Genomic DNA, 19,961 nt, shown 5'->3' with positions numbered 1-19,961 from the left:
GCACACAAGCTGAGTGACGGATTTAATGACCATTATCCATGGCAGGCGAATAGCTATAATTAAATGGTGGTACTCTCATGCTTTTTTATATTTATTTACTAATATTCCAATCCCCCTGATCAACAAATTCTTAAAGACGCTACAGAGCATCTTAATTCACCTGATATGGGTCGGTTGCCGACCCAGAATCAAATGGGAGGTTCTTACACTTCCATACGAACGGGGAGGGTTTTCGGTGCCAGATTTACGTCTTTATTTTTTAGTTGCTCGAAATCGCGGCCAGGGCGACTGACGCTGGAATCTGGGGATCACGTTTCGATCCCCGGTGCCGGCGGCAGGTTAGCCCAGCACCATGCGACTCTGGGCAATAGCTTGCTTAATCTTCCCAACGGCCCCCAGCGCCTAGAGACCCTAACGGGTGATTGTGCGCTATACAAATGTGGATTATTATTATTATTATATTATGGGTACCATCCTGATACCAGAGAGAGACCAGGCTGATCGGCTTCTGTTCTCCTCTGTATTGCCCCTGGGCCTTCCGAGGGAACCTGCTGATATACACACACTATCAACCATGAGCTGGGCATGGGTGGAGCTAAGCAGATATTTTGGGTTGAGGACTCCTCTACTCCCCAGCCATACCTTTAACACACAACCCTTAGATTCGATTGATCCAAGAAAAGCTCGTACAACATATGTTACAAAAACATGCCCTACACGTTATGGGTGATCTCTTCCCAGACAGGCACGTTATCACGCATGACTAACACTGGTGTTTCCACCACTATGGGCCATTCCGTTGGGATGCCTACATAATACCTTAAGTGAGAGAGTATCCTTGTACCCAGTAGCCCCAATGAGTTTCCTCCAATGTCTCTGATTATTTCTACCACTGAGAAATCTTGCCTGGTCTCTAGGTTCTGTCACACTTGCTTGACTTTAAAGTCAGAAGATGTGAGGGCTCGGGTGGCAGGAAAACAACCTGGGCCATCCGTTCCTGGACAAGACATGGCTTTTTTTGCTACACACAATCTAAACTTGTCTCTCCCACCACTGCCATAAAATATTAAACTACAAATTCTCTGGCCCTAAATTCTTTATGCATAGTTAAACATATATGTCATGAGAATTCTTCTTTCATCAAACATAAGGTAAATGTAAAAGGTTTTTAGTCCTTTAAAGTTAAGAATTAAATGGCAAGAAAAATTGGTAAAAGTTTCTTTCAGCAACATGACTTGATATTCAGAATACTTCTCTGTGTTCCCAAATGTCCCTCAACGGACTCCAATGGAACCAACTCTTCTTTGGAAAAGGAAATCGTGAGTCCCCAATAGCAATGTCCTGGCTGCAGCAACATTGATTCACCATGGATGTAATAAAAACACAAGTGTGTTTATACACAAATATTCCAAGATGGCGAGTCTGGGGCCAATGGAACTCCTATCGAGGTGAAATATGTACACCTCCCTTCACACACGTCGAGACCACTCCACCTTCCCCCTGACCCGACATTCCTACTACTGTTTCAGCTAAAATGCCTCCTGACTTGCAATTCCCCCTTCCTTTCCCCCATCCTGTATTGTTGATTGTACCACAGGTGTATGCTTTCCTTCCTCACAGGACGCTTCACCATTAGTAATGATTGTATTGCCTTGTTTCTTTATTGTTTATGTTTTAAAATTTTAATAAAAAGAAATATAAAATGAAAAGAAAAAAATCCAAGATGGCGGCTACAGTTGTCAAATAATATGAGATTTCAGGGACTATTGAGAAGTATAGTTCTCAATCAGGGCTTGTGCTGACCCCCGCACAAGACAGCATCAACACTTTTTGAGGACTGCCAGCTTTTCTTTTTCTAGGATTAGCTCATTGCGTACAGGTTTGAAGTATGGCTCCACGACACCTGCAGAGCCTTAAGGGATAAAGCCATGCCACCTGACATTGTGTTTTGCAGTGCACTGATGTCCAGCATGTCATTATTTCTTCCTCTTCTAAATTTACATGACCGCAGATGAGATCTGGCTACAGTCAATGGCTAATATAACTTAATGAACACAAATTCAAGAGCAAATCAAATATATTCTCTAGTGGGTTCAAGTTCCAAAGTATTGGTTACATACAATTTCAAATCTACTTTTGAGATGATGGTTTGTCAAATCATAAAATGGCAAATATAAATATAGGCATTGTAGAAGTATATTAAACATGCATGTCCGAAATCAAATTGTGATCGCAGTTGCTTAAATACTGTATCTACATAGGTTTTATTAACAGCAAGGAGGATAAAAGAAAAATACATATTCTGAAGAAGATCCAGTCTTGTGCTTTCCTACACATTTCAAGAAAGTCAGCCACTGTTTGTTTTACTGGTCTGTTGAGAGAGCGAGCAGTGCGAATTGAGGAAATGGGCCCGGAGGGTCATAAGACATCCCGATTTCATCAAAACAAACCTGAGCTTATTATATGTGCATGTAGTATGGTAACAGATTCAGCAAATATTTGGCTAAAAGGCATTGATACAGTAAGGATTAGCCATTCAACCAATTCTTTTTAAAGGGAAATTGTCTTTTAGAGAAAACCGTGCAATTGAGTTGGGCTCTTTGGGTAAGGTAAGGGGAAGCTCTGAAGGGCCAATGGAATGCTTTTCTGGATTGGTATAATGAAGCTTCAAAAAATATGACACGACTCTCAGATGAAGAGTTTAAAAGGCAATGGCAAAAAAGAGGTCCAATGAAATGACTGGAAGAAATCAGCCTTGGAAACACAACAAATGCCACCAACCATAACCCCCTGACTATTCTCTGTCCCCCTGCACCAGCGGCTGAGTGACTACCAATTACAACCTTATTCATTTCTTCACTCAGACCAGCCATTTACAGCACCTACCTCGCCTGTGTGTTTACAACATCCTGTAGTCTATCTTCAATCACAGGTTCACCACAGGATGGGGCTCAGGAATTAAGTTGCCAAATAAATAAGGATGTGGGGCAATCACTGGTCATACCAGAAGCTGCAATGTAACTCCTGTCCCTCCATTTAGGAGCACCATTTAGAAAGTTGACAGCAGGTGTGATGGAGGAGAAAGTCCTTGCCAGCAATGCCTTGTCCCTCTGTGCTAATTAATGTGATCTCAGAAACCACATACTTTTCTTCTAACTTCTTTCAATCCTACATGCACACTCATATCACACTGCAAGTCCTGTTTTTCGCAAAAAAGTATCTCCTCCTCTATTAAAAATGTTCCTTTGGTCTGCATTTGTTTTAAGCCTCACCAATCCTAATAATCAGATCCTTTTTGTGTTCACATTTCATGGATACCAGTCCACATTTACAAGTTTGCCCGCAGGGTATTCAACCGTTCTCTTCTTTCAGATCCTAAAGGACATGGAGAGTTTATAGTTCACAAGGAAAGCTGCAACCATATAGTATGAAGATGTTCTTTTGTTGGCTTTCCCATTGATAGAGGTATGCAGGAAGGACGACTTTGCTTTACTAATGGCACTAGTACAAATGGGTCACAAGGCCTCTCATTGAAAGTTACAGTGTCCCTGCCTAAGGTACATTATCTGGGACATAACATATCAACAGGCCAGTGGCATTAGTCAGCATCTAGAACAGATGCGATTATCATGGTCTCTCACCCCAAAACTGCTTCCTAAATGTGAACATTTCAACAGATGACAAGGTATTGTTGTCAGTGGGATTTCAGGGTATGCCTCCTTAGTCAACCCCTTTCAAGACCTTTGCAATGGACAGAACAAGTATTTTGCTACTTCAAAGCAAACCTGCCCCACGCCCCAGCTCTAGGTTTCCCAGATCATGATGACTGGGAAAAGGAGGACTCCCCCAAGAGGTACTGACCCAAACACATGGCAATGAACACCACTCAGTGATTACAGTACTGCCCTTGATCAGCTGGGCTTCCTCATTCTTCTGAACTATGGCCACACAGCAGCAATTTTACAGTTATCGGACACTCCTGTGCTTGGGCACCCTTCTCAATGTAACTGTCTCACATGCCGTAGTATCAATGCTGTTAAAAACAAAAGTCCAACACCTCGCAACAGCCCACCTCCCACGTTGAGCTACTATTTCTGTCTGTAGACCATATCACCCTCACTAGATGTCTTGTGCTGAACTCCTCATCCTTTTTACTTCTCCCCAGGAGGGTGAACACCATTATTGCCTTACTGTTACTGCCCATGGTATCAAGCTCCACATAGATCTTAAAGAGAATCCCCTACATAAACCTGATATTGCCTTACAGTGACTCATGGTTAAGGAATAGTAATTACTCTCTTGTCAATGGGTATGCTGTGTGCTCTCAGCATGATGCTATAGATAGTACCCACTTGTTCAGTGTCAGTTTGTCCAGGTAGTGGAGTTGGTAGCTCTTACTCAAGCTTACAGTCTGGAAGAAAAGAGGACCGTAAATATCTGGACTGATTCCCTTTACGCATTTGGCTAGCACATAACTAAGGACAATTGTGTTAGCTGCAGGGATTTTTTACCTAAAGTGTGTGGGAGATCAAGAATGGCCCTTGTATGGCAGCCCTGCTGAATGCGCTTCAATTATCCACTGAAACTATATTTCAAAAAGGACAATGAAGAAATGTTTCATGAAAACTACATGCAGACTATTTAGGGCACTCTAAGGATGGCCGTCCAGTATCAACAGCCCTGCTCCCTTACCTTGCTTCCGTGCATCAAGGAATGGCACCCAAGAGCAAAGTCGAGATGACCACTGCTGTCAACATTGCCTGGTTTGCTTCAAATTTCTGTCATTTGCTCAATGATATAGTACCACCCGTGTCATTTGCTAGGTCCATAAAGTGGCAAGGCACTGAAAGTAACGTCTCTGCCGCTGGGGGGGGGGGGGGCTGTGTCAATATACAGATGGAGTTTATAGACATGTATAAAAGTACAAATATGTGCTTGAAATCTTGTGCATGTTTTCTGGGTGGATCAAGGCCTACCCGTTCCCTAAGGCAGATGGAAAAATAATGCCAAAGGTACTGTTATGAGACTTTGCTGCATGGTTTGGTATCATTTTCAGTATCAACAGCGGGATGGGAACCCATTTCCATAATGTGATATTTGTAAAGCCCTTCACTGCCTTACCACCCAGAATCCACAGAAGTGATGGAGAGACAGAATGAGGTGCTTAAAAACATAATAGCTAAGGTGGCCAGCCGCTTTACCCCAAGCCTCAATGACTATATTATTAACTATGAACAGTAAGATTGAGCAAACCCACATGAGATCCTCACAGGCAGGCCAACGAGACTTCCAACCTCTCCATCAGTGCTCCCCTTATGAATGAATGTACATTTGGTTCATGATGTTGTATTGAATTACAGTCAAGCTCTTATCAGATGTGCTAAAGGTTTCCACTCACTGGTATTGCGGGCCATGGCAAAGGAGGCCAGTGAACCATGTCACCAACTACTGCCCACAGACTGGATATATCTAAAAGTGTACCAACGAGAAATGTCTCTGCAAATTTGGTGGATAGGATTATGGGCTGATTTAGAGTTTGGTGGGTGGCTTGCTCTGTCATAAACGTGACAGTTGTCCTATCCACCTTATTAAAGGTCATGTAGGATATAATGCACGTGTTATACAGCAGACAGGATAGCCATCACATTTGTGATGGAGTAACCCGTCCACCAAACTATAAATTAGACCCTATATCTGAATTTGCCCAACACAAACACTTCAGTGAAATGCCAGGGTCTCCAATCCTGAGTCCATTCTAGAAACTGATCATACCATCATAAATGTCCCAACTCTGGAGCAGCAGGGGGAAAACCACAGTTGTTCATCAGTTACAGACATATTCCTTTTGGAATAGTACTCATTTCTAGGCCTAGAATGATGAAGGAAGTAGCAAGGTAGATAGTATGTGTTGAGATGCAAAATTACTTTAGCATCATTTATTTTATTGATTTGTTTAGATTTTTATACAGTGCAGCCTGGACCATATATGGTATGGAGCGATTTACATGGGACAACAAACCCAAGAGAAGGAATACATTAAGATTACAAAAGAGGAACACGATCAATAGCTTAGAGCAATGCAAGTGATAGGATGATGAAAGAAGACAGTGAATATTACTTAATCTATATGTGAAAACTAGGAGCAGGGGGGTGTTCTGATATTAAGAAGTGTTCTCATGAATGACATTCTAAGACAAGGTTTGTGAAATAACTCCTTAAACAGAAGAATTATGAGCTGTCATTTAAAGAAGAGGAGAGGTGTATCACATTCCTCACATCATTCATAGTTATTAAGTTGAGTTCAGGCCAGAATGGAAGGGGCGTTGGAGACTACTGATACCCACTAGGCAAGGCGGACTGTGTGGGGAGATTTAACAGGGGAGTGTTTGGAAGAGCCAGCTCCACTGTTAACACCATTGCGGTCAATGAGGAACTGCATGGGGGTGATGGTGATCAGGATCTGCTAGCCAGAGGAGAAATGCTATGAGGAAAGAAGGCTAGTGGATTGACTAATGATGGGAAACTTAACATTAGGCTTCTTCAATTGTTCCATGAAAGAGACCAACTGCAATCTTGGTGGGGTCTTCCTGTCATCCTACCAGAATTGGTCAAAGACCTAGTACCATATGACCTGGTTCAGAGCATGCATCCATTTCAACATTCTTAAAATGTAACATTAGGCTACAGGTAGGGAAATAGCTTGATTACACACTCTCTAGACCTGTCACCGTCCACAGCAAATGGACATCCTAGAAGCTAGTGTCGGCTTAGAGGTAACGTTTGGTACAAGCTTCCTCACCACCATGCTGGGGCAGCAACTACAGCTTGTTTCTCCTTTGCACTTTGGGAATAGCAAGTACACCATCATTTCCACTTGTGCCTTGACACTGACATCCATCTATTGGCTTATTACGGAAGCTGAGGTTTTGGAAACAAAGGAACTGGTATTGAATGCTTCCTAGGTTTAAAATACATCCACGGCCCATTTGAGGTAATTAGGAAATGGCACATAATGCGAGGACTCCAAGACAGAAGACTGTGGTCATTAAAGAAAGAGTACGAGTTCCTGGAGGAATTTTGCCTAAAGCTAAAGGTCCCTTTTGTGCTGCGAAATTCATTTGTCCTTTCAGCCGGGCCAATTTCTAAGACAGTGTTGCAAATTCCTATCACGCCTTACTCTTTACACAAAAATGGAAGGAGAATTACAAAGCCAAATAAGGGAGACAGTTGGGAGGGCAAAGGATTGGTTGTGGTCAAATTTAAAAGCTATGACCTTCATTCATTCATCATCTACCATTATTTAAAGTTTAAAGGTATCAGAAGGATACTTCACTGAGCACTACATCGCAGGACAAACTGGAGATTCCATTATACAGAAGGACTGATGGTGTGATTCCTTTTTCCCCTATGGTGATTGGGAGTTCCTGGTTACAATAAAAGTATGGATCTTAATGTATTGCCCAGTTCCCGTACATAACAGGCTAAGCGTGTTGCAGGACCAAAATGCCATGTAAAGAAAATAAACAGTTGTCTTTGAAAGAAATGATGGAACGCAAGTGGAGCGAGAGTTTAAGGAAGATATGGAATGGGTCATATTGCTTGATAGTGCTTCATAGCACAACATGGGGAAAATGCAGAAGTAGAGATAATATGCTGGGCACAAAATCAGATTGCGCACCCTCTACTTCGGGTCTATTTACGATGGCAGCCACCGTCTTTATGTGAGAACCAACCGGCCATGGGTCGGGAGTTCTGCACACCATATCACAATGCGACAGCACATGGTGCAGTTGCAAACTCCCATTTCTCAATGGGAGCTTGTGCTGCGGGCGGAAACCGCATGCAGCACAAACTCCTGTTGAGAAATAGGAGTTTTTACACATCCCTGCTAGAGTGCCTGCCAAATGGTGCAGGGAAAGGCCGACATGGAACTGCTGTGGAAAAGTGCCATCATAATCCAGAAGGCGGAAACACCTTCCTAAAGGGATTATGTGGCCTTTCTGACTAGCTGTCGGACTCCTTGAGCGCGTCAGAACCCACTTGGTTTTTGCGGCCGGATTACACTCTGAAAGCTGACATTATAATTTGGCGGTCAGAATGCAAACCTACCATATAGGTCGGGGCCTTTTCGGAAATGCAGGCACATTTTATTGATCAGCAAATACTAGACCCCTGAGAAATAGAGAGAAAGCTCTTATCTGTGATAAGACACCTCTTCACCTGTATAATTTTTAGCTCAAAATTATGTGTACATTGAAGATTGCTAACGAGCTGATCATAAACTCATGTAAAATATGCCACAAAATCTATGTCTTGTCAGGAGAATTGTCTGTATGCTGTACAGCTCTGCGGACAGTGGTCTTTCGTTTGTTCGTAAACAAATGTGTCTTTGGCAGATCAGCTGTTTACTGAAATTCTTTCTTAAGCGCAGTAAACAGAGAACAAGTTTTATACACGCACAATGACAAATATTTTACTGTGCTGTAAGGGACAACAAGACTGTTATGTTTATGATGTTATTATTATTGCTATTATGTTTGTTATGTTATTATGATTGTTATGTAATAAAATGACATTGTAGTGTTAAGAATAAGGCAATGAAATAGTAGATTGTGGCTTGGATGGCAGTCATTTTGTATAATGAAGGGATTTCAACCACAGTGTTGAATTTTAAACCACAAATCTCAAATGTTGTGCCTCAAGGAACTCTTAATATATTTGCATGCTTTACAAATAAAAAAAGTGGCTAGGGAGAAACTAGTGTAGTATACCTTAAATTACCGATAGCAGCTTTCTTTCTAGCATATGATTTATGGCATTGTGCTAGGTGTACCAAAACAATCACAGAAATCTGCTTCTGCACGCCATGTTAAACTAATCCCAGGGAACAGTACTTACAGAGGGTCACAGAGACAATATTATGGTAAACAATATCATTGATTATATTGTTTCTCACAATATTGTGCTCCAATACTTAAAATAGTAAGGACAAAAACATTGGGAAAATAACTATTATGGTCACTCATATCATTCAAATATAGACAAAAACATCAATTTTCTAATACAAATAGAACTTAAAATAGTACATGGTGAATATTTTAATATATACATTTAATCTATTATAAATTAAATATATTCAATTAATATTTAATACAATTTCTAAACATATAGTTATATAAACACAATCATTTAGATGTGAGGCGCGCAGAAACGCCCAATACGAAGAAACAGCAAATGGATTTATTTCTCAAATCATGATGCGTTTCGGATGTCAGGCGGCCTTGTTCACATACCCTTGTATCCCTCCCACCCTCCCTTGGTGTTGTGTCTGCGTCCCCCCTCCGACCCCATTTAATGGAACTCTGCTCTCCTGGTTTTTTGGGTCTTGACCTGAGAAAATCTACTATCTGTATATCTTTGTATATAGAGATAACTCTAATCACTAGTTATGCAGTAGACCTTTGAACTCTCTACCATTCCTATGTGACTCTTAGAGTATATCCATTCGTATCCCTTCCCTATGTATATAGAGATAACTCTAATCACTAGTATATGCATTAGACTTTTGTACTATCTGCCATTCCTGTGTGACTCTTAGAGTATATCCATTCGTATCCCTTCCCTATGTATATAGAGATAATTCTAATCACTGGTATATGCAGTAGACCTTTGTACTCTCTACCATTCCTACGTGACTCTTAGAGTATATCTATTTGTATCCCTTCCCTATGTATATAGAGATAACTCTAATCACTAGTATATGCAGTGGACCTTTGTACTGGTAAACATCACTTACAACGAAACTTTTACAACGCACTACCATTACAACGCGGTCATTACAACGCAAACCATTACAACGCATTGCGCTGGGGGGCGCTCTAGGATAGGGAATATATTTAATTTACTATCCAACACCTTCCCTACTATCCACGGGGACTGGAGTTGGAATAGTAAATTAAATAAATCACTATCCAGCGCCTAAAAGCACTATGCGTTGTAAAGGTTTGCGATGTAAAAACTGCGTTGTAAAGGCAGGCGTTGTAATAGCCTGCGTTGTAAAGTCATACATCCTTTGTACTCTCTACCATTCCTATGTGACTCTTGGAGTATATCCATTTGTATCCCTTCCCTATGTATATAGAGATAACTCTAATCACTAGTATATGCAGTAGACCTTTGTACTATCTCCCATTCCTATGTGACTCTTAGAGTATATCCATTCGTATCCCTTCCTTGGGTGCTGCTCCTTGTGTTACTATAACTTGTACATTTGCAATTTTTTTCTGTTTGTATCTTTTATGCAACGCACGTAATCCTGAGTCCTTATGTATCGCAACTGGTTCTTATGTAAAGCGCTCTGAGACCTTCAGGTAATGTTATCGCTATATAAAATCTCATTAAATAAAATAAATAAAAAGTACTGAAATGCATTTATACACCATGTATTAGGTATCAATGACGGACTGCATCAATAAAAGGAATCAAAGTGTTGGCCATATTGAAGTGGAAAAATTGTAACCAAATTGTATGCAAGAAAGTGAAAAACATATACACACATGCTACAATTCGTGATGTCACTGTAAAAGCATCATGCTTGTCTGCAATATATGCACCAGTGTCAAATATTGGTATGCAAAAAATGATAAATTAATATTACAGCAAAATTAACATAAAAAATACGGGTTAAATTCATACCCCAAGTGGGCACATCACAGTACACTGTGATACACGTGGAGGGTGACTTCTCGGCTGTTTGTTCAGGATGCACACAGCTCTGACCGGCGTTAGTCTGTCCCGCGGGCATGGGCAATGTGAACGGCACAGGAGCACATTGAATGACACGGCTCCTGATCAGTGGCGGCTGGTGACATTTGAAAGTGGCGAGGCGTAAAATGATAATCATACTGCACCGTAGCGAGCAAGCGTAGCGAGCGAGCCCGAACCCCCTAAGGAGGGTTTGGGGGGATTTGAAAAAATAGTGGAAAAATTGTGCATTTTCAAGCAAATTTGAGAAAGCAGGAAGGTTAATAAAGCATTCCATTAGACAAAACGCTGATCTCTAGGAAAAACATTAACAATATCCTTGGTGCAACAGCAAGTGTTGCATGGCTAAACATTTATAAGGTCCCAAAGGCGCGACCTGTAGGCTATGCCAATGCTTGTTCTGTTGTTTACACTGACATTCCAGTGCAAAAGGAAGACTCACGACATTGGGACTTATTCCTATAGTAATCTGTTCTCCATCTCACAATGCCAGGATTAAGGCGTTAACGCTGGATTATTTTTAATGGCGCTGCCCTTTCTTTAATGGGACTGTGAGCGTCCCACTGTGACTGTCTGCCTGTGTGTTTATTTTGGTGTTTGTGTGAGTGTTGTATGAGTGTGTGTGTGTACCTGTGACTGGAGTCCCTGAGGCTGGGGCACTCATGGTTTTGCCACCTGCTCACCACTGCAGGGGGTTTGGAGAGGAGAGTTTGCATTGGGAGGATGTACCTCCCCCCGGACCACCATCGTCTCTAAGGGGAGCATTGTGGCATATCATAAGTGTTTGGAAGGAACTTTCATGAGGGCACGGTTACCTATGGGTCCAGGAGGCAGGTCTGCGTGGGGCTTGCTTTTGTGACTGGTGGCCTGTTTCTAAACTCCTGTTGGTTTGTGTTTACACTGCACCCAGGGCATGCTCTCAGGGTCTTGGCACGGGCCAGGGTGCCCTTGCAGAAGAGGAGACGGGGTGTTGGCATAGCCAGCGCGGGCGGCATGTTGTCCACCAAGTAGCCACCAAGTAGCCACTTCCGACTAACAAGCATGAGGAAAAATGTCACTTGTGGAATCTCAGAGTTCGCTTGGGATCTTGTAAAATAATTTACATTGTGGCGGCTGCACTCCCTCCAGGAGCCGCTACTGGCTTTTATGAACCCCAAGAGTTCCCCAAACCCATCATACTTTATTTAGACCACTTAATGTTCAGACAGTAAATTACAAAGCTTCAACCTTTTCTTTGTTTACCCTCAGGCGCTTGAATAATGTGTTTATACTGACTGCAGAGTTAATTAAACCTGCAATTACCACGTGCACGAGAAACGCTGCTTGCTAAATTCGTGCACAGGAAACATCGAAACTGGAAATGATCTTATAAGAAAGTGAAATCAGGAAGTCAAGAAAATAAATAAACAAAACAACGTATATTCTCACAGTCTTGACTTACAAAAATGTATATACAGCTGGAAAGGAGGAGATGCGGTTTGACTTTGCCACAGAGGAACTAGGTTCTAATCCCCCCGTGATTCTGGGCACATTGCTAAATTGCTTGAGGCCTTAAAAACCACAAACGCGTAGCATAGTTAGGTTCCCTTACAAAGTTGTCTAATGCAATTGGGCCTAGTTAGTGCTATATGAAATTGCAAAAAAAGACAGCAACGAGGCGCTTTTTGTGAGTGTGTTTGGTATTTGATGACTTCATGCATCTTTATTCGAAAAAGGCAGGTATACATTAACTGCATTGCATCATTTCAGAATGTTTCTTGCTAGAGGGCACTTTCAGCAGCACAGAAGCATCTATTACACAAATTATTCTCGTTGCCAGAGCGCGTTCTGTTGTATGTGTGTCAATGTCGGGGATATTTATTAACTGCATTAATTTTAGTGTTTCAAGACACAGGGGATGAGGGCTAGATTGTGGGTATCATGCCTTCTCCATCCGCACCTTCATACTTTACGTGTACCACACGATATCAGGTCACTTCACAGGGTGAGGAGCAGGAGCTATTATCACACAGTGAGTGTGCAAACAACTGGAACCCCCTGCAAAAAGTGAAACCTCCAGATATCCGCAGCAGCCTAAGAAGCTTCGCGTTTTGTTTGGCTTAGCAGGGGGGAGTGGAGATGTGAATTAAAGTGTCCCAGGCTGTGCTTGGCACAACGTCCTCCCTCCACATACTCATTTATTTATTTACGGGTTTGTAACGCGCTCGAATCGACTCCTTCCGGAGTATCTCTGCGCTCATTATACTCATACAGTGAAAAGTTGGCAGGTATGCACCTTAGTTAGGCAGACCCTCCAGGATATCGCGGTTTGCCGCGAAATCGGCACTTTTGTAAAATTCCGCGATTTTTACAAAAGTGCCCGCGAAATCTGCACTTTTGTAAAAATGGCAGGATTTTTACAAAAGTGCCCGCGATATCTAGAGATCCAGACCCCTTTCAAGGGGGCTGCGGAGGGGTGGAGACCGGGGGGGCTGGAAAGAGCCATCGGGAATGAACTGCGCACTGTATCAGTCACAATGAAATGGCACGTTACCTTTCTCCAGTACCACATTGCTTGTAAACGCTACTCTGACTGGTTCCCTAGCTATTTCATAATAAAAGGTTAGCTTTCATCCCTTCTCGAATAGTTTGCTATACTGTCTCCTTTGTATGCCTCCATATCAAAGTAACAAGTACCGAATGGGGGGGGGGGGGGACTGCAGAGCTTACTCTCAGACAAGACCGAACCGAATTATCGTCCGAGTCGAAGTTTACTAGACACTGGCAGTGAGAGCCTAATTAGAAAACAGGAATGCTTCAGATGGCATCTTATAATAATGTCTGGCCTGCCAAGATGTGTAGGGCGACCCTCATTTAATTTGTACCTATCAGAAAAGTATATTTTAAGGGATTTATCCATGCTCCGAACAACAGGCCTGTCAGTCCAATGGTTTATTCTTGCCTGGATATGCTGGGGGGGGGGGATATGGAAGTACAACATCGATCAATATTGAAATATTCTTTGTCTTTCATCTGAGTTCTGTACAGAAACAAACGTTCGAAAGCGAAACTGAAACGGCAGCAGCTGATGAATTTGAAGCCTCATTTGGACCATATGGATGAAAGCCGAAAATTACTGGCAGAATAGCGCCACTTAAGTGTAGCACCAGGTATACGTGTCAGGACAATATAGTTAATGCAAATAATACCACCGCTAAAGAGGTGCATTTCTTTCAGCACATAAAATGCCACATCTGCCCGAATGGCGGCTTGAATGAAGTGCCTGACTGAATTAGCCGAGCTTTTGATTCAATGCATTTTTCTATTACTTTCCTATTTTCAGCATTGCTACCAGTCTGTGGGGACAAATGCATTAAAAATATGCATCATCTGAAGAGAGCAGGTTTGACACTGTTATATACTATGAATATGTATTTAGGAAGCTGTGATTATCGTATTTTTTAGTTTGGGTATTTAATTACGCTCTCTGATTTTTTTAAATATTGATTTTGGTAATTTTGCAAAAAAAATGTTTTTCTTAACAGTACTGTTATGTATGTTAATGTTAAATTATATGAAATCATATACGAAATGCTTATACTACTACTACTATCAATGGCTAGTGCACTGAACCAAACCAGTCAATGACCCTTAACATATCTACAAATACATTAATGTTGATAGGTTAACCATTTGATTATTCAAACTCACGAGGAAATGATAATGAATGTAATGGTGACAGTAAGTAAATGTCCATACTGGTTCAAAGTGCAGGAAACCTGGGAAGTGCAGTACAGTAGAGGTGTTGGCCCGCTCAAGTAAAAAAGAAAGACTTCTCATAAGCAATGGCCAATGGCCAATCTACACTCACCTCTTGCTCACCCCTGAATGTCACATGACTTTGGTTCCTTCGCGAATCCGTGGCACAGTAAATGCCATACCTTGTTGCTTTCCCTACTGGACTAAGAAAACAAAGCTCCCCATATTCCAAATTTCAGACATAAAATAAGCATTTTCGTTGAGGGTGAAGTTTCCACAGTAGGCAGCCGTTAAGGTTTTTGGATCTGCATTTGAAATCTGAATAAATGCCATCCAGAATGGTTCTGACAATGATGGCTCTTTCAAAGAAAGCCGTGTCTGTAATTACTGGAACATTTAATGCAGCTGCACAGACCAGGGGATCCGTCCCTGCCGAAAGCCTGACTCTGCCCCAGCCCTCTTGGGGGCTTCCTTCACTCTCCTGGCTGCCGGACGGGCCCTTGTCTGGAGACGTGCACTGCCCGGGCCCCTGAGGGCCCTAGGGGGGACTTCAGTGTCCGCAGACAGCAGCAGCTTTAGGTAGTTCAAGGACAAGAGGAAAACATCAGTGCCCGGCGGCACAGGCGTCAACGCACTACAGACCAACACACTGGGAACAACACACACAGACCACAAACACACCAGGGACCTACACAGACAGACCACAAACACACCAGGGACCAACACACACAGACCACAAACACACCAGAGACTAACACACACAGACCACAGACACACCAGGGACAAACACACACAGATATCTGTGTTTGTTGTAGGAAAAACCGCCAAATAAAATGCCGCTAAATTGCCGCGAAATTTCCATATTTGTGCCGCTAAATTTCCATTTTTGTGCCGCTAAATTTGCTAATCCATGCCGCTATATCCTGGGGGGTCTGGTTAGGTAGTGCATGACAGCTGTAAAGGACCTCTCAAAAACTGGGACTCCTGCCTCTGCACCGGCTGTGCAAATGATAGCTAAGCTCCTACAGGTGGTCCAAACTATTTACTCAAGTCCTTGGGGTGAGGGTGTAAACTGGGAACTTAACTTGGCTAAGAGGCAAAGAAAACCCTATGGGCTTGGAAGGCGGCTAGCAGCTGGGCTTTATTGTGCCCACTATAATATGACAAAAAAGTGACATTAAACACCAGTAAAAGCAAATCTAGACACAAATTTGATGGCAACAGGTTGCGCCGTGCACTGGGATATTACACACATAGGGAACACACTTTCTGTACATAGAATCCAATTACCTACATGGATCTGATCGGATCATATATGCCACGCTGAAGGAGTAACCTTAGTTGGTAAGAGCTGGGCAGATTTATTTAACAGTTTCACCTTCGCGGTGCTGCATTTTTCCATGAAGTGCAGCGCTTGGTAAGCGCTTTACGGGCGAACCTGCCTAGCAGTGATTGGTGTAATGGCAGACTGGTGGAGGCAGGGTGCGGTTCAGACCCTATAAAGGATCAATTATGATGTCAGGCTGCGAGCCCATCCCGCCTCCCCCTCCTTCCCCCGCGTAGGTGCTCGGCCTGTTGCCTGAGTGAGTGCGGGAGGTGATGGAGAGACGGCAGGCGGCAGGGCAGGCAGCAGTGAAGAGGCGGAGCGTAGAGGTGTGTGTAGATGTGCACATGCACAGGAGCGAGCTTCTACGACAACTAAACACTGACACTTGACAAGCTGAGATTAATAACTATCAGGCTCAGCTATTGAATGTCCTGGACAAGTTGATTACACCGGTCAACTTCCCCAGAACAGTTGAGTGGTACCATTGATTGATTGATTGTCCTACACAAGTGGAGTACAAACATCGACTGTCGCAGACCAATGGAGTGCAAGTATAAAGCTCCTTAACCCCTTCCATGCTCATGACAAGGTCAGCTCGTCATGAGGCACACTGGAGCTGTGCTAATGACGAGCTGACCTTGTCATGAACAATGGGTTTCAAAGCTTTTCAGCACCCAGCGGGAATTGCCTTAGCACCAATGTGGTTAAAAAGGTAACTGCCTAGAACTAGGTTCACATTTTTTTGGGGTTGCAGAGTTTTATATAGCGCGAACTTGACCCGAATCGGGTATCAGAGCGCTTTACACTCTGAACGTCTGAGCGCCATGCATACATGATCTCCCGAGACCCCAGAGGAGGCACGGGCTATGTTTAGGGTTTTTTGGGCTCATAGTGACTCAGAGCACCTGGTGTTGGGGTCGGTGCCAGGATGAGTAGTTAAAAAACCCTTGCTTGGACGAGCGGAGCCATATATTGAAAAAGTTATGTGCGCAAGTTTATCTTTAACATGGGAGTGACTAGTCCCTTTTCACAAGTGCGAAACAACTTTTTGTCATTTACAAGTCACCCGCAGGGCCCCACACCCTCCACCACCGACCCAGTACTAGGGGCACCGTGACCAGAAGGATACTCCATGCCTGCCTGGCCACAGCGGGATGCCACCCATGAACCCACATTACCAAGGCTACTCCCCGCTCTACGGCGATGACCAGAGGGCCCCAATCGACGTCACGGTCACCCGCACCACCGTCATCGCCCGACGCACCGGTGGTGTTCGCCAATCAGCCAGACTATGAACCCACCACATTACCAGGGCTGCCTACTCCCCGCTACGGCGATGACCAGAGAGGGCCCCACCCTAGCCCTGTCTAGCCTTGTGGCGACTATGTGGGGTTTGTGAGGCGCAGAAGATGCCCACCATGGCATTGGTCTATGCCCACTCTAACGCTCGGCTTGAACCATGATGATGATGAGAACACTGCGTTGCACTTTATTTTGCGTAGTGTAATACAGCAAGGGGCCTAGCTAGCAGTTAACACATTTGAAAACACCCTGACCCTTGTGACCCTCCATTTATAGACAGCCAGTCAGCCTGGAAGGTGGAAGCCACTCTCGACCAGTTAAGTGTCACAAACATCACATGCATCCGACTTCTTAGTTTACTAGGTTCGTTCGTTAGCGCTGCGACCATCAAATGCCAACGTATCTATTGCTGCCCCACCATCTGAGTGCCACTGGATCAACAAGACCTGGTATAACGTTGGCCGAATAGAACTTCCCCCCACCAAGAGGGTCTTCGCAGGGTAGTGCCCCAGTTGTCTCAAGAGTGTACCAGTGCCCGGGAGCAACAATCAATGCCCTAATAGAAACAAACTAGCGCTGTCCCACTTATAGCGGCATATGTAAACCACAGCCACCTGTTTAGATTTGGCCCGCACTACATATAGAGGGAACAAAGAGCCCAACCGAGGCAAAGGCAGGGACCAGCACTCAGGCACAGTCTCCTTCACGCTGCTCTACACATGGGTGTCCAACTGTCCACAAGAGCCCCCATCATGCACGTTCATCAGCCACATGCTGCACTGCAGTGCCAAATGGAGCCCAGCTCACCCCTAAGCCAAGTATGACATCGGCCAGGGAAGGGTGGTCAGACACAAGCAACCCAAATATTGGTGTCAACCACGCCGCAGGGGCAAGGCCGGGACAGAACTGGGCATATTAGCTTGTCTTCACTTTTTATCAAAGCATTCCGGGCCCATGCGCAGCAATCAAGGTGACGCCCATTATCCCCAGTCGGATTACAACACCAGACAAGGCCAGGGACGCGCCAGACGGCACCATATATCATTCACTTTGAAGTGTACGAAGGGGGGGCCAGCGCAATGCAGTAATATTACAGTGTGTCGGATTGGTCAACACTTACTACTCAACTCAACAATCAGTTTAACTCACGTGGACGCGGTAACTCGATGAATGTCTTCCGACCGACGCAGCACTGCACAGTCAGTCAGAGTCAGACTCAGTCTCAGTGCACATTGGTGTCACTCGGCACCAGTACACAAAGCAAAGCAGGTTCAGGCAGGCGGTCCTACTCCTACTAGCTGCAGCTGCAGCACACACACAACGACGACTCACTGGTCACGACGAGTCACGAAGATGAGTAGTCACGCGGTCCTGGAGACTGACTCTCTCTCTCACACACTATGACTCATCCTCGACTACTTCTACTTTCAGTTTCACACTTACTCTCTTAGTTGTTGTGGTGGCACTGGCAGCACTGGTGTGCCACACGCTCCCGACTGTCCAACAGCGAAGGGAAATGGCCAATCACCGACGACATGGCTGGATATAGCCATATGTGATTGGCCATTACTGTGCGAGCAGGCAACACCCACGCGCGGCACTAACCTGCTGCAGCAGCCAATCCTGGCGCAGTGTGAACAGCGCCACTGCGCCAGGATTGGCTACGAGCAGGACACTATCTGCCCTAAATGTGACCGGGGCCCCGGGTCCCTGCCTATGTATCTGAGTGCTGGGGGTGGGGGGGGGGGGGGGGGGGGGGGAGGGAAGGTCTTCACTGTACGCATGCGCGGGCCAGACAAAAAATTGACTACTCCAGGATTTATCATGCGCAGTCAGCACCCCGCTGCCTGTCTGTGTGCGCTGCCTGCCATTCTGCCGCAGCCTCGCCCCCCACGGCCCATTTCCTTATGGATGCCCGATTCGGTCGGGCTTTTCCCGGGACAGGTAGCGCGCAGTGCGCTCGGCTCAGATTTAATTTGAAAAAGTCAGATTTATTTTTAAAAAGTCATTATTCATTGGCAGTGCGGTCGTCCATGGCTAGTGGGCAACGCCCCAACGCCCCCAATGGACGCACCGCCACTGCTCCTGATACTCTTAACAATTAATAATTCATTGTTCATTACTTAATTAACTTCCCAAGCTAGAGCCATACAAACCTAGCATCCAGCAACTAAAATAAATAGGTATTCTATAATTTACATATATAAAATAAAATAAAATAATTAATTTACAAATCAAAATTAATAGTTATTTAATAATTACTTAATTAACCTGGCATCTTGCAAGTAAAATATAAGTAAAATAAATCAATATTCCATATTTTACATGGTTAAAAAATTAAATAGCATTTAATAATAAGATGTTTACTAATTATTACTTAGTTAACTTCTTACCTTATACTTTTACAAACCCAACAACCCACAAATAACATATAATGAAAATAAATTAGTACAACACTATAAATTACTATTAAAAATTAATTTAAAAAGAATCTAAATCACTTACAATTACAGGGTTAGTCAGTGCCAGAGTATGGAGGCAGTCGGTCCAGCGTGCATTCAAAACTCTGTTGAAGTCAGCCTCAAGGAACAGTAGGCCGTCTGGTTAATGAGTGCTCCTGAGAAAATTGTTCAATAGCATTAAGTACAAAACTTAGATATAGGTGTATATAAATGCACATTTTCAGCAGAAAGTATAAAGAAACTTCTGAACAAGCAGGCTATTCAGCTACAACAGTGAGTAAAATTGGAAACAAAACCCAAAAAATACGAAGACAATCTTGCACCAGCAGCTGACATCAGCACTTCGGCACCTGGGGGCGCGTACTTAG

The 19,961-nt window shown here is 43.7% G+C and overlaps 1 long non-coding RNA gene across 1 annotated transcript in view; it reads right to left on the bottom strand.

Moving 5' to 3' along the window:
* The window catches only part of LOC144791394 (uncharacterized), a 107,190-nt gene extending 87,440 nt beyond the window's left edge, over nt 1-19,750 (bottom strand). Inside the window, exon 1 of the long non-coding RNA XR_013602376.1 lies at nt 19,637-19,750. This is a non-coding gene — a long non-coding RNA (uncharacterized LOC144791394). The remainder of the gene's footprint in view (nt 1-19,636) is intronic.
* Between the last annotated feature and the right edge of the window lie 211 nt (nt 19,751-19,961).

The sequence above is a fragment of the Lissotriton helveticus genome, chromosome 11 (assembly GCF_964261635.1).
Source record: "Lissotriton helveticus chromosome 11, aLisHel1.1, whole genome shotgun sequence".
Classification (NCBI taxonomy): domain Eukaryota; kingdom Metazoa; phylum Chordata; class Amphibia; order Caudata; family Salamandridae; genus Lissotriton; species Lissotriton helveticus.
The sequence above is the reverse complement of the archived record's forward strand: the minus strand, read 5'-3'. Positions and strand labels throughout refer to the sequence as shown.